Genomic DNA, 15,621 nt, shown 5'->3' on the forward strand with positions numbered 1-15,621 from the left:
CCAAAAATGTCCCAGTTGTAATGTGTAAACACTATTGTAGCAGCAATATTTGACCTTAAATGTTTTCTTTTTTAAATAGTCATCTACTCTTTATAACAAATAATCCCAATGACATCACTTACTGTTTTCCAGTAGTATAGATTATGAGAATGAATGCAGAAGCTCATTTGACTTCTTGTGTGTTGATTTATCAAGTTCCCCTAGTAATTTCAGTCTTGGTCATCAGGCTTGTAGATGAATTTGTCTAGCGGATTCGATCTCCTTTCAAATCTGTTTTCTATTTTATATGAAAGAATTAAAGATCAGTGTAAACAACTTTATCTTACTTCCTATACATTTCTAGGAATATGATTGGTTAAAAGCAACCACGTGGAGACCGTTTATATTCCATATTAGGTTATTAGGCTGGCTTATTTCAATACACGGTTAGTAGTGATGTTATGTCCCTTTTAAAAACAACACGGTGTTGATTTATCATTGCGAACATAATACTCAGTGTCAGATTTTTCACATTTATGTAATAGAAACATTGTAATAATTTCTTAATTAACAGTATTCATACTGTATAGGAAAATATGCTCTCAAAATAAATTTTGCCTTAATACAATGTATGAATATTGTTTGTATCATGTAATTTAACTTTTTCCCGGAAACATAAAAGTTTTTCTTAATTTCTGGAAAAAAAGGCTGCTGGATATCCTGTAACTGTTTGAATTTTTTTATAATACTAGTCATGACCGGGTCTTTTATAGTTTAATATACAGTATGGCTTTGGCTCATTGTTGAGGACTGTCATATCTGTACGGTACAGTGACCATAGTTGCTTTTTTCTACTTGATTTGGTCTCTATTGAATAGTTGTTTCATTGGCAATCATACCACAGCTTATTTATTTATTTAAAACCATAAAATAAAATTAAAAAATACAGGCTGGTAATTTGATTTTTCTTCATAAGAGTGTTGTTTTTTTTTTCTAGTGCCAATCCCAAGTCACAAATGTAATCACTAAATTAAAAAAATGAGAGGCTGAAAATACTAAAAGGAAATTCACACTTACTAGTAGACAACAATCTGACAACCAAAGGAAAAAAAGACAACATAAAAAACTTAAGACTGAGAAACACGAACCGCACCAAAAATCAGGGATGATGTCATGAAAAATATATATATAACAAATAAAATTATCCATAGCATCAAGTTTAATAGAAGCATTTGGCTCACAGTTAATTGCTGAAACAATGATTTAAACAAATCACACAGTATAGCAAGCTTATATGAATTAAAAAAGTATACAAAATTTCAGTAAGTGATTTATATGTAGTTCATGAGGAAAATCTGACTGAACAGTGTATATAGGTTTGGCAGACATACATGACATTTCTAGGCCTTTCATAGCCCATCCACATTACAGTATGGGTTTTTTTCTCATTGTTGAAGGGAGTACGGTTGCAAATAATTGCTTACTCCTATTCAATTGAAATTCAGTGTATAGTTGTCTCATTGGAAATCATACCTCATCTCCTTATTTTTATATTTAACAGTTTACCCCCTCATCCTTTGGGACAGGACTATAATCTTTTCATGGATATTGATTACTTTTTTGTGTTGTTGGGTTACTAGTTAATTTACACAAATAAATAGTCTTTTCCCAGTTTGGTTTCAGACTTCACATTTAGTAATATGTGTATACCCCAAAAATATTTAAATACAATATAAATTAAATTATTTTAGGATGAATTCCTGTAACTTTGCAAAAGTGATCATCAGCAGATCCACCAAAGATATTGCGACAATAAACTGGTGGAATACCCTAAAAGATAAAGAAAATGAGGAGAGACTGACAAGTGTTATCAACATGAAAGATAGATTCTACAATTATTCAATTTTTATGGAAAAGTATCCCAAAATGTCTTTGAATTTCGATCAATTTAGAAGCAAAACCACAAAACTACAATCATATCTCTCAGACAAGAAATACTGGAAAAATCTTAACAAATCTGGACAGCAGCATTCTTTCTTTAGCCGTTTTTCACTTAAGAATTGGCATTCACTTAGCTCCAATGAAAGGCTTCAACACCAGCTAGTTGACTGTAGACCTTGTTCCACTGTTCACTTTTCAAGTCTTCATAAATCCATGGCACCTTATTTTGAAAATGCACACCAGCTTTACGAACAAGGGACAGAAAACATTTTGAAGATAACATCACCAAACAGCAATACCACCACCAAGGGAATGAAAGTAATAAAATCTATCGTCAACATCATCCAACCCATAGTAGAGCAACGTTTAGATTTAAAATTTCCAAGACCCATTTCAGATTCCATCATGCTTTCCCCACCAGTAACACCAAAGGAATTGCAATCCACAAAAATTAAAGTTATGCAAGAAAGCAGAAAAAAAATCAATGAATCTTTCACCGACGGAGGTAATGACGTTTACAATTTTCTTTCTTCATCAATTTCCTTCCGTGAGCATGACAGGATTCGCCTCGGCATTTTTTTTTTTGAAACCAAAGACCATGCCCAACAGAGAGTAAATAAGAGCCTAGAGAAAGAGGAAACTGGTAAGAGGAAACACAGAAACAACCATGGACAATTTGATTCTTACAGATTTGACAAAACAGAATTTTTGACAGAGATTAAAACCAAAAAAGAAGGGGACACTATCAACTGGACAGCTCTGGCGCGTAAATATCACATCACCTACAACGGCAAATTTCCTGCAAACGGGGGGCAAATTCTACAGGAATATGCAAGAAGCAATGGAATTAACACATCGCATTCAAATCTAAAGTGTATAATAACCATAGGGCATATTTTAGAAGGGTAAGGAGGGCAAACAAAGTGGTAACAGTCAACAGAACAAAATTTTCCCTCCCAACTCCAAGGCAGTCATCCCACTTAAAGAAAGACATAAAGGAAAAGTTAACTTCCGGAGACTTATATTTAGGAGAAGAAATAGTACCAAAGGACATCATTTCAACGACAATAACAGACGGAAAATTGCAGCAGAAAACAACAGTAATACATGGTAGAAAATTCCCCCTCATTAGACTTAGAAGAACAGCTTTGCAGGAACAGGTAAGCAGTGGGGTATTAAGGTATTTTAGTGACCAGGAATATGACAGCTTAACCATGGAACAACTTACATCTCGTTATATCAGGATCGGACAGAAACCACCAACAGGAACTCTTTCAGATAAAATAGAACATCTCAAAAGCACTGAAAGAACAAGTAAAATGAAACTTTGGCACGACCACAGCAGCATCCTAAACCATTCCTATAGATATAAGAAGATGTGGTATGAGTGCCAATGAGACAACTCTCCATCCAAGTCAAAATTTATAAAAGTAAACCATTATAGGTCACAGTACGGTCTTCAACACGGAGCCTTGGCTCACACCGAACAGTAAGCTATAAAGGGCCCCAAAAAATTACTAGTGTAAAACCATTCAAACGGGAAAACCAACGGTATAATCTATATAAAAAACGAGAAACGAGAAACACTTATGAACCACATCAACAAACGACAACAACTGAACATCAGATTCCTGACTTAGGACAGGTCCAAACAAATGCAGCGGGTTTAAACGTTTTAATGGTACCAAACCTTCACCCTTTTTCTGAAACAATAGTGTAACATAACAGCATAGAAAGACACACTATAAAATATCAACTGAAATAGCTTAACTCAATCAAAGGACATATTAACACCATTGAACATACACTGAACAAATAAATTTGACCTATGACACAATGTAAATACAAAATAAATTAACTAAGGGAAGAATAATAAAAGTAACATGTTATATCGGTAAGAAATGTTATGTATGTTTCACTATCTCATGGCTATATGATCCTGCCAACTATTTTACTGGTATAGAGTACAAAGAGAAGTATCCAGACCGTAAGCCAATTAACGTTCAAGGTATTGTTGAAAAGCTCAAGTTATATATTTTCGGCCAATCAGGTAGCAGCGACTTAGAACAATCAAGTTACACTGCAGTTAGAAATGAAGACCTGCAAATCTTATCTGAACCTATAACAGCGGACAATGGTAAAATAAATATTTTTGGTGTAATGCGCGTATTCAGCGGTGACGGTCCTCCAAGACAATTTGAAATCGGACAGCAGAGAGGTGAAAATTATCCCTGTGCATGTGGGGTTTCATGCTAATGATCACGGTAATTTTGTTCTCTGTTATGGCATTGAACCCCTTACACTAGATGAACGAGTCGGTATAATAAAATCCACAAGATGTTTCGACGAGCAGAAAAAGGGAAATTTAAATCCATTCCAAAATTTAAAGAAAGACGACCTTATAGAAGAATTAGAAATAGAGATGTCGATATTCACAACATGTTACGTCCCGAACTACAAGAAAATCTATCCATCCTACTTCATGGAATTTGCAGATCACCAGCTCTTATGACAACAACCCCTACTCTTTCAACCCATCATCTTAACTTGGACAACTATGAAATATTTGGCATAGAACCATTACATGATCTTTTCAACTTTATACAGAACATTATAAATGAATTACCCTCCCATATTAGCGACAAAAAACTTCAAAAAGAATTAGAGGAATTTTCGAAACTCACTATTGGAGATAAAAATCAAATAAAGGGATCAGATGCGCGTCTGTACTGATCTGTACTTAGTCAAATTATCCCATTTTCTAGCTTCATCACAACTAACTGATCAAAATGTAAGACAGATGATTGACTCACTTCTTGAAATTACCCACATTTCATACTCTAAATACAACACAAGATCTCCAAAACAGATACTAAGACTATACAATCAATGCTTTCTTCTTGCGGTAAATTGCAGAAATGATGTTGGAGTCCCATCCAAAATATCATCTCGGAAATATTTTGGTAGTCATTTCCACAGCGTATCCATTCATCTTGCTGAAGTTCAAAGAATATTTACCCTAAGGTCCCTCGTAACAGAACAAGAAGAAAGATGTTTTGGAGATCTCCAAAGAATTTCAGAAAACACCAGTAATCGTCAACCGAAAACAGTATGTGACAACGCAGTTCTAAGATTTACTTGTCAACAATCGAGCAAACAAGATAGCCTGTACATTCAGGAATCGATTATTCATAAGCTAGCGAATCAAATACAGGCCAAACCAAGAACTTTAATTCCATCAACTATTCTTAATAAAAGACCAATGTTAGTACAAAGCCATCTGGAGAGGATAAGCGATTTTATTTTACCTGGCGAAGGAGTTTGGTGGCACATGGAAGACGGCAACATGATCTTTCATGATGTTCCTGATGATGAACCTTGTCACAATGAAGGTCCAGAAATGCATCACTTCAGGTCATCATCCTACAAAGAAGAACATCAATTACTTAAAGACATCTGGAAAAAGGTTACAGAAAATTTTAAAGACAGAAAGATTTCATTACCACTTCAAAGAATTAAGACGTTTGACACAGATGGCAAAGTCTCGTTTATAACACCAACTGAAACAGGTATGTATAAACAGTTTACACCAATGGCAACTACAAATTAAGAATTTCTATTATCATATTAATTATAACATCTTAAGACTTTTCATGGGAAATGCAATATGACAATTTCCCAATCAACATCGTAAATTCAAACATTTTGTCCATTTCTTATATGCTCTTTCATCGGTTTTTAAATATTCATTATGAAAATCCAGACATTATCTCTTGCATAAATTCTGGTTTATTTGTTATACTTCATCTAAACTGATTAGCTTTTGTTTTTTTGCTGCATCTCTACTAAGCTCTCACAAATAACTTTAGTATTAAGGATTAGAAAATACATGTTTGCTCACGGTTGGAATGATTTGCAGTCCTTGTTTACTAACATGTCTAAAATCCGGCTCAGTATAACAATCTTGTACAAAGCAATGTTCATTACTATATCGCTTTGCATGTTCTACCCTGAATTTGCAAATTGTTTGCTGCTGGAAGTTTAAAGACCTTATACTATATAATCTTCATCATACATATATTTGGAACTCTAGTTATTTTTAGGATAACAATTTTATGAATTTTTGTGAAAATCTAATATTTGTTAGATTTTAATTCTTATTTTATTGACATAATGTCAGTAAACTTATCCAATTAAGTAATACATATTTAGTAAAAAAAATAACTTAAAATTCTTTTTAGATGTAATTTCCTTCTTATAAATTACTGTATAAACTTACCAGAAACTACTGATGTTTTGTAGACTTGGCATCTGAGTCAACAGACAGCTACCAGCACAACATACCTGTACAAGGTAAATGACTATTCTTATGAACATAACAGATTTACATGTTTCTCAGCACTATACTAATCATGCTAATATTTATATTCAATTTCTACTTCATAAGTAACATTTGTTTTTTCGCGATTCATTTTAGTTGGACAATTTTTATGAATCTGAAAAAAAAACGTAGAAATCTACAATTTCTTTGCCTTATGTCATTATAAATACCATCATTTTCTTTATGAAAAAGTTAAAGGAGTAGGGTCGATAAGGCCCTAAAATGGCCCTTTTTCTAGATTAAATTTCAAAATAAGATTTATTGATTATTATTATACTTAATACGTAGTATACAATAACTTGTGTCTTTTGATGAAATTTTTTTTTAGTTGTGTTCAATTTCATGATGTAACAAATAGCACTTATTTTTTCAACAAAAAATCAATGCATATAAAAACAAGTAAATTTTCATTGACATTTTTATCAGGAAACAGAATGCAAATGTTTACAACAAAGATCTTGTGACATAATGTTTGTTATGACCTTTTACATATCTAACTTGAAAATTTAGTTCTTCAAAGCCTGCGCTCTTTGTTTCCTATGACTTTATTTGGTTGAAATCCAGACAATTTTGTTAAATTTCACAGAAACTTCTATTTTTGACCTATTCAAAATGTAAAAATCAACGCTGTAAATGAAACTTTGATAAAAATAGTTCTATTTAAGTTTCTAATGTGTCTTTTTATCTTCTTATTTTGATCCTTTGAGCTACAGAGGATGACCTAATCAAGAATACATATATATAAGTCACAGTGACCAACTTGTGCATCATATTTCATGTAAATTGTATATATGCCTATTTTCAAAAAAATCAATTTTAGACAGAAACACATTGACTGTATGTCTGAAACAGTCATCATGATTATAATTCCTTACCTGCATTTTTTTATTTGAATTTGTTTTTCCCTTAGAATTTCAAGTCAGTAGTGGTACCAGAGAATCTGCCAATGAGGATCAACAAATAAGTTCGCCTGAAAAGAATTTGGAACAAGGTATTCAATTACAAAGGAAAAAATATGTTGATATGATGATTATATTCTTAAGTGGTGTGTGTTAAATTCATTTGTTGTTTTTTTAACATAAAATCAATCATCAATAAAGTTCATTTAGCATATTAAAAACACAGGATTATAAGATTCTTCAGGTACAGGTAAAAATCCAAATCAAATTTTGAACCTTTTTGTTAACCATGTTAACACTTTATTTAAACATTCCTGTTTAGTTATTTGCATAAATTTTATTTCATGTTACCATTTATTATAGATCCATATCAAATTCTAGACATAGAAAATGGACTCGAAAACAGAGAGGAAACAGAGAGGAAACTGCTTGAGAACAACAACATAAAACGTTTGTACATATCACATATTAAAGGTAATAAAATTATTTAAATCAAGTAGAGATTCAAGTTGATGTGACCACTAACTAGCCTAAAACAAAATTGTATTCTACCAGTACCTTAAGAGAACAGTTTTAGACAGACACGCACACCAGGAACATGTCTATCTACTTAGTAATATTGTAGGTGTGGCATAAAAAGACTTCTAAAATTCTTAAACGTTTTGTTTTAATTGATTGATAGATTGCTGTATCATTGACATACATACATGAACCTACATCGCCTTTATTAAATAACAGTATTCTTATGCAAATATAAAAAAATAATCAGCTGTTAATAACATACTTTTTACCATTATGCAAAATTATCTAAAAAATTGTTCTTGATATTTTGAAAGTCCCTTCCTACCCTCCCTCATACATTTTAATGGAATAGCCCTAATAATACCATAATTTTAATAAATAACAAGTTTAAAGGAATATAATTAGTTATAACTAACAGGTTTACAAATATAAATATGGTTTAATTTAAGTTTTAAAGTGGACTATACAGCCTAGCAACATCAGTGTCCATGAAAGTGTTGTCACCCAACAAAAGATATTACCAGGTATATATTCATTTTACATAAACTTCCGACTCTCATTCTTCAATGTCTTAGTATTGCTCATATACACATGATCTATATATGTATTTATATATACAAGTTTAAATTGAAAACTACGTTCAAACCTATGATTGCGTTGGATAAAAACCGCAATTTTTATACGTGTGCATGCAAAACAAATTTCCTTGTAGAGGGGTCTAAATACAACAAAAACAACATTTTCCAAAAGACCAAAAAAGGTAAAAAGTATATATTAACAAAACGCATTTGACTAGCAGGTCGAACAACGGATGTTCTTAAACACTGCTGACTACCATGGAAATTGCCAAATAAACGGATCACAGATGTAAAACAACGAAGCTTAATTATATTAATTTAATACCAAACAGAAAACAATAAACTTGCGGAAAAGATGGTATACCGCAAACATGATGTGCAAAAATGTGTACACCATATCCGAATTTCGACAATTTATGTCTCTTCAGTGATGTTAGGAATCAAAATGGTATATATATACACGGAAATTACAGATGCAAATATTTTCTACTTTGTTTTGTTGGATTGCTGTCTTATCTCCCTTTTCCATATTTGAAACCATTTGTTTTACTTTCAGTAAACCAAAAACCATCAACATGCAAAAGGAAATTGTTCGAATCTGAAATTTCAAACAATGAAATTGGTAAGTAGCTGTTTTGTCGTATAAACTCAAGTACTGATTCAGCTAAAGCAATGAAAATTGGCAATTGTCACAAAATGGTGACGAAATTTTTAAAATGTGAAAAAGTTTATATAAATTATTTTGATTCATGTTCAAAAATACTATGGTTGAATTTCCATTTCCGTTTAGATCAAAAATAAATACATGTATTATAAATCTGCAAATACTGATGATATACATACATTTTTTTTTTATATTTCATCATCTCGTAGAAAGAAGACACCTTTTTACCTGGCTGTTTAGTTACTGGGCCCATCATCAGATGTGGATGACTGCATCAAGTATAAGAAATTGAAGATGAAACACCCCACTCATAAATCCTTCATATCAAATTTTAATCAATCATTCTCCAAGCTACAGAATCAGGTCAGCAAGAAGTACCATTTCCTGTAAGACAAAATACAAAATGATGAGGGAAAGGAGAACCTGGAAAATCTGTTAGCTGACAAACGGATTGCACAAAAGCTGCTTGGCCACTGGGGATTGTACCATTATTAATGTCCATTGCACTAAAATCTTATTTCTGATAAAAGTGAGGAGACTAAAATCCATAATTATTTCAAATGTCACCAAGCTTACCAACAAAATAAATAAGGAGATGTGGTATGATTTTCAATGAAATATCTACATAGCAGAGACTTAACAACTGTCAATAATGAGCAAAACCCATACTGTACAGTACATGCAGTAAGATATAAAAGATACCCTGTATGACAATTTAAACAAGAAAACAGACAGCCTTAAATACGTTTACTTAAATACTTTAGTCTCTAGATATAAATTTTTCTTTTGATAGTTAAGTAACTGACAACACATGAACTATAGCATAATTTTTAGCTACATGTATCATATGACAATGATGGATGTCCAGTGGGAATATTATGTGCATAATATCAAGTACATGTTACTGTGGTATAAGTATGATTGCTGTTTTAAAGTCCAAGATTATTAATATGCTCCTTAAACACAAACATACATATATGAGACAACCAAAGCAGTATTATGTGATAATATGAGCCTAATAACGACAGCTTTGTTCATTGACCCTTTAATACATTCAATATTTAGAGATCTGTCAAATGGTGCATGTGGGCATTTCTAATTTGTATACCACCAGTGGCTTGCAGCACAAGGCTTTTTCAAGAAAAAAATGTGGAAAAGGGGATGGGGAAAGGATTAAAACAAAAGCCATACAGAATTATGGTATGTTTACCAAGGAGACATCTATCTACATGTATCAGAGATGGTGATTTGAAACAACAGTAGATCATTTAACTGCCTTCAACCATGAGCAAAACCAATACTGTATAGTAAGGTATAAAATGCCAAAGCATTACAAATTTTGAAACAGTTTAAATGAGAAAACCAATTCAATGGCTTGATTTATGCTAAAGAAATAAATATATAACAAACAGAAGACATGTAGCAAGTGAGCAACAAATGACAATTACTTTAGAAAAGATGATAAAAAAGACTGAACAAGACTGTTTTAATTGCTGTTCTTCCTCATCATTATAATATCAAAATCACATAGAGGCCTTCAACAGCAGCAACATCATCATTAGTTTTAAGAATCTGCCAGGCAGTCCAATCCTCCATTTTTTTACTAATTTTCTTTTTGAAAAAGCCTTCTATTAAATATGAAGAGATTTATGAAGTGGACATCTTCAATAAACAGACATGACAGCTACTGTATTCACTTCTGACATGGTTAAAACCTGTTGACAACTGACAATTAATAAGCACAATCCTTGTTCAGTTCTATCAGAGTTATCTTTAGTTATGTCAGACTGAAAAAAAACCAATTGATTGATTGATTGATTTGTGGTGTTTTTAAGGCCACTGTTAGCACGCTTGTCTTTATTGTGGCGGCCAAATTTTATTGTTAAAAGAAACTGGAGTGCCAGGAAATGAAAGAACCTACAACTTTTAGAAGGAAAACTGGACATCATAGTTTATTAAGATCATGGTCTAACACACCTGCCATTTACAGGGTAATGAGGCCCTCTAAAATTGATATAAAGTTTTGTTTAAATACAATATTCAAATACATAGTTACATTAGTCCAGATAAACTTTATTCAATGACAGGTAGCTTTATCTTAACTTCATCATTAGATTGAGACAGTGAATACAGCATCAGCTTCATGCACTTATGAGTCAAACCCATGTATACAGCCAGCTTATTTATCCCATATTGTAGACTTAGATATAAAGTTTCGATCATCATGATCAGGATAAGATCAGTATAACATATTTACGTAGGTCAATACTGATCAGTCTCTTTACTGGATATGACACTACTAATTTGACAAATCAAATTCCTGGATATGACATTAAAATCTTCACTAAATGAAATACCAATTTACATGATATGACATCAATTTTCCAGATATGGCAAAACAATTTACTTGATATGACATAGGAATTTATTGGATTTGACATCAATTTACTGGATATGACATAATAATTTACTGGATATGATTTTTTAAATTTCCCGGATATGACATGGAATATACCTAATATGACAAATACTACAACATTTCCTTATTAAACAAGTTTCCATGAGGGTAATGGTAAAAGAGGAATTCCATTATCATGATTATTTTTGTAATATTATCATATACCGAGGTGACTGTTAGAATTTCTGGACATCTAAAATGTGTTTTATAAAATAGTATCATGGTAGGTTGGCCATAGGGATGGTCATGTGATGTTTTATGATCTGTAGAGTTTTGAACTATTCTGTCAAGTATTTTAACTTATCATCTAGGATGTGATAAAATATTTTGCTAAATTTTGATCTTCTTATAAGTAAATAATTCAAAAATGTAATGTTTTATGAACTTTCAAGATATTCTAACCAGTTTTTGTTTTAACTTTTTTTTTCTTTCAAAAAGTAAAGTTCTACGAAATAATAACTTTATAAATGACAAGAATTAAAATAAAATGAGAATGCGACACCAAAAATCATGATGATATGCATATAAAAATAGCTGAAAAATTTTATCCATATAAGGTGTTATCTTAAAATAAGGTGCATAAAATCTCAGTATACGTAATTTTAAAGAAGATACTGTATAAAAACTTAGTAGTTTCAGAGAGGGTGTACTTAAAACATGATAAATGGCATTTAAAAACTTCCTTGCTGTGTAAAAGTCCCCCTTCTTTATTTCATGCCATATTTTGTATTGCAATATTTCACTTCAGTCCAAGTCCAGTGGACATTCTTATATTAAAATACACTTTTTTTGGTCACTTTTTTCTAGAGTAAATGTGCACATTTAAATTTGAACAAAAGTTGTTTTAACTTAAAGTAAATGATAAACATTTGAATAAGTCATATACTATTTGAAATTAAACAGGTCAATGTTTTTAGAAAATTTAATTTAGAAAATGTCTGCATGTCATCCATCTTTATTTCTTCAAATAATGAAAAGCATTTAATTTGTTAAAACCCTTAAAATAAAAAGTAATTGTAAACCGTCTAACTGTTTCTTAGAATAAAAAATAGAGGTGGCCAACAAACATTGGAAAGTTATGCAATAAATAAATCATAATTTATACATAAATAGAAACCAAACTAATTATTAAATAGTGATTTTATTACAGTGAACAGTATAAAAATAAATTTCCCTTTGGAATGAAATTTGCAATATGGTGGTGGGTGTTGAATGCAGCCAAGATATGTAAAATCATGCCAGTCAGAAGCCTGGAAGGAAGGTAACTTCAACATATATATGTAAGTGACCTTCTGAATGCAGAGTGAACCACCATATAAGAAGGAATAAACTAGTTTAGTGTGATTTTGACCTAAATGACCTACATGTAGTTTATTTTAAAACTAAGCTACAAAGTTAAAGATTAAGTTCAAACTGTTGGGTAATCCATCAGAAAATAAATTAGTACAAATTAACAGAAGGTGTTTCAAAATGTTGTAACTAGAACAATCTATAGAGATATACTACAGATTCAGTTTTATATTTGTAGGATAAAATTGAGAATGGAAATTGGGAATGAGTCAAAGAGACAACAACCCAACCAAAGAGCAGAAAACAGCTGAAGGCCACCAATGGGTCTTCAACACAGCGAGAAAATCCCGCACCCTGAAGCGGGCTTTAGCTGGACCCTAAAAAAAAGTTGTAATACTTAACTCCAAAACATATTTAAATGAACTAAAATTAAAAATCATACAAGACTAACAAAGGCCAGAGGCTCCTGACTTTGGAGAGGCACAGAAATGCCAATTTTCAGAGCTTTCATTGGTAAAGGTGAACCAAAATATAAATTTTCAATGAAGTACAAATGTTCCTTAGGCTAGTATTCAAACTATGGTTAAACTAAGTAATCAAGTATCCTCTAACCAAGAAAAATGGTATCCACAAAAATTGATGAATCCACAGTAAATTATAATTTAAAAATTTGTTTTTAACATTTACTGTATGAAAACTCTCACCCATTACAATCTCATAGTTCCCATGCATGTTTATACAGGAACAACCCTTACTGGTATTATGATGAAAAACTTTAAATAAAATCAGGAGATGTGGTATAATTGCCAACTAGACAACTAACCAACAGAGTCCAAATGATGTGGATTTAATGAATTATAGGTAAATATAGGTCCATCAGCAATGAGCTGAAACCATACTATGATATTATTACGTGAGTATTTCTGTATTGGCCTTGTTATTGGTCCAATGTTTGCTGTATTGGCCTGAGACGAAGCCGACGGCTAATACAGCTGGCCGAGGACCAATAACAAGGCCAATACAGAAATACACGTAATAGTATCTTTATTAATTAACTACAGTGTTACAATATTTTTTTTTATTTCATTTCACAAGAGATAAACATTTTTACCTTGAAGTGGAACTATCCAAATCTCAGTTTCTTTTTATAGGATGCAATATATAATGATCTGGTGCCGTTTCAAGGTGTCTTCAGCATTTTCTCATCTGATGAATTTTTCTACCCTTTCCAGTCACTATAAAGTGTTACAATTAAAATTTAGACACAACACATAAATAGTAATTGGAAAGGTACTGCAATCGCATGTGTTATGCAGAAACAAATTGAATATATTTAAAAAAAATAATGTAGGAGTTTAAAATGATACAACTATCCATAAACCAACTGACCAAAGAACGAAGATTTGCACAATTACAGGTCACCCTTCCAGAATGCATATGCCTGGTTCGGGTTTAAAAATAAATGACAGTTTACGAAACATGAGAAGCGAAAGTAAACAGGAAATCGATTTGTACCATCGTGAAATTATGAGCTCGACAAGAAATGAACTTTGTGATAATCTACTCGTTCCCCAAACCCGAAATAATTCCATCGCCTGCTTTCAAAATGCTTTTTTAAAGAATGTGGCTGTCTTTAGCCTGAAATATATGCCATACTGAACGTTTCAGCATGTTTATGGTGAGTAAATGAAAACTGCGTCTTCCAAACAACTGTTTACTTTCAGTTTGTGTTTATCGTTACTTTCGATCTAAAAACTAGAGACGTTCCGAAATTCTGTATTGGCCGGATCAGAACTCGGCCAATACAGAAAAAAAATCTATATTGGCCGAGTTATTCTGTATTGGCCGAGTTGACACCTTTATATTGCATAGGCAGTTTTCATCATATTAAGTCCAATAACAGTGTAGTTAATTAATAATATGTAGTATTAGATATCAGCTGTGAGTGCTTGTCATTAGCAAGTCAAATCAAAACTTGACTCATCTGAAAGAAAAGTTTATATATAAAAATAAGAAGATGTGGGATGCTAATGAGACGACTTTCAATCAAAAACCAATTCACAAAGACGTTAACAACTATAGGTCACGGTGTGGCCTTCAACATTAAGCAAAACCCATACTGCATTAATAAGCTAGGAAAGATCTGAAAGCATGAAAATGACAAAATGTAAAACAATTCAATCGAAAAAGATCAAGGAGATAGAAATCCAACAAAAGAGTCAAAGGACATCTAGCATGTCTAGAGGGCAATTGTGCTGTGTTTTCACTGCTAAATGATGCTAGACAAAAATGCGAGATTAATAATTACAATTTCAGAAAGAGCTGTGTACATATATATGTATCAGTTAGCAGAACGGAGTTCTTATATTATTACTGAGATACTCATCAAGTCCTTTTATTTGCATAAATAGAATCTCACAATAATTTCTTAATTTGCAGTATAAAATTTGTAATTTGCACAAATGAAAAACGTTTTCAACAATTTAAGCAAAAAATAATAAGTTTTTTTTTCTTAGGGAAAATACCATAGTACAATGTACCTGGTAATTCTCCCATATATTTATTTTCATATTTTTGTTATTTTCTCCATGCTATATCTATTTCTTGTCAAAACTACAAGTTTCCGGGATTCAACATTCTGATTTTGTATACCATGCTAAACTAACAGTTTTGTGTTCATTTATAAAACAATTAACAACACTTCTCGGATTAATGAACAATGATTACTTAATGTTAAGGACACAGGGGCCCATATATTTAATTATCACTGTTTATTTATGGTGTTTATTGATTCATTTAAAGTTTTGTCTAGACCATGTTGACAATTGATGATGTTACCTTATTCAATATCTCAAAATAAATTAAAGCTAGTTAGACTGGGTACATGAACAATATGTGTAGTGGTTAAA

At 31.8% G+C, this 15,621-nt stretch overlaps 1 long non-coding RNA gene across 1 annotated transcript; it reads right to left on the minus strand.

Annotated features, from left to right (window-relative positions):
- Window positions 1-218: 218 nt before the first annotated feature.
- On the minus strand, window positions 219-6,267 carry LOC127739052 (uncharacterized). Its single transcript, XR_008000259.1, has 3 exons — window positions 6,200-6,267; window positions 5,229-5,343; window positions 219-277 (listed from the first exon to the last, which is right to left on the minus strand). It is a non-coding gene; the product is annotated as an uncharacterized LOC127739052 (long non-coding RNA).
- Between the last annotated feature and the right edge of the window lie 9,354 nt (window positions 6,268-15,621).

This window comes from Mytilus californianus, unplaced genomic scaffold (assembly GCF_021869535.1).
Source record: "Mytilus californianus isolate M0D057914Y unplaced genomic scaffold, xbMytCali1.0.p SCAF_4, whole genome shotgun sequence".
Classification (NCBI taxonomy): Eukaryota; Metazoa; Mollusca; class Bivalvia; order Mytilida; family Mytilidae; genus Mytilus; species Mytilus californianus.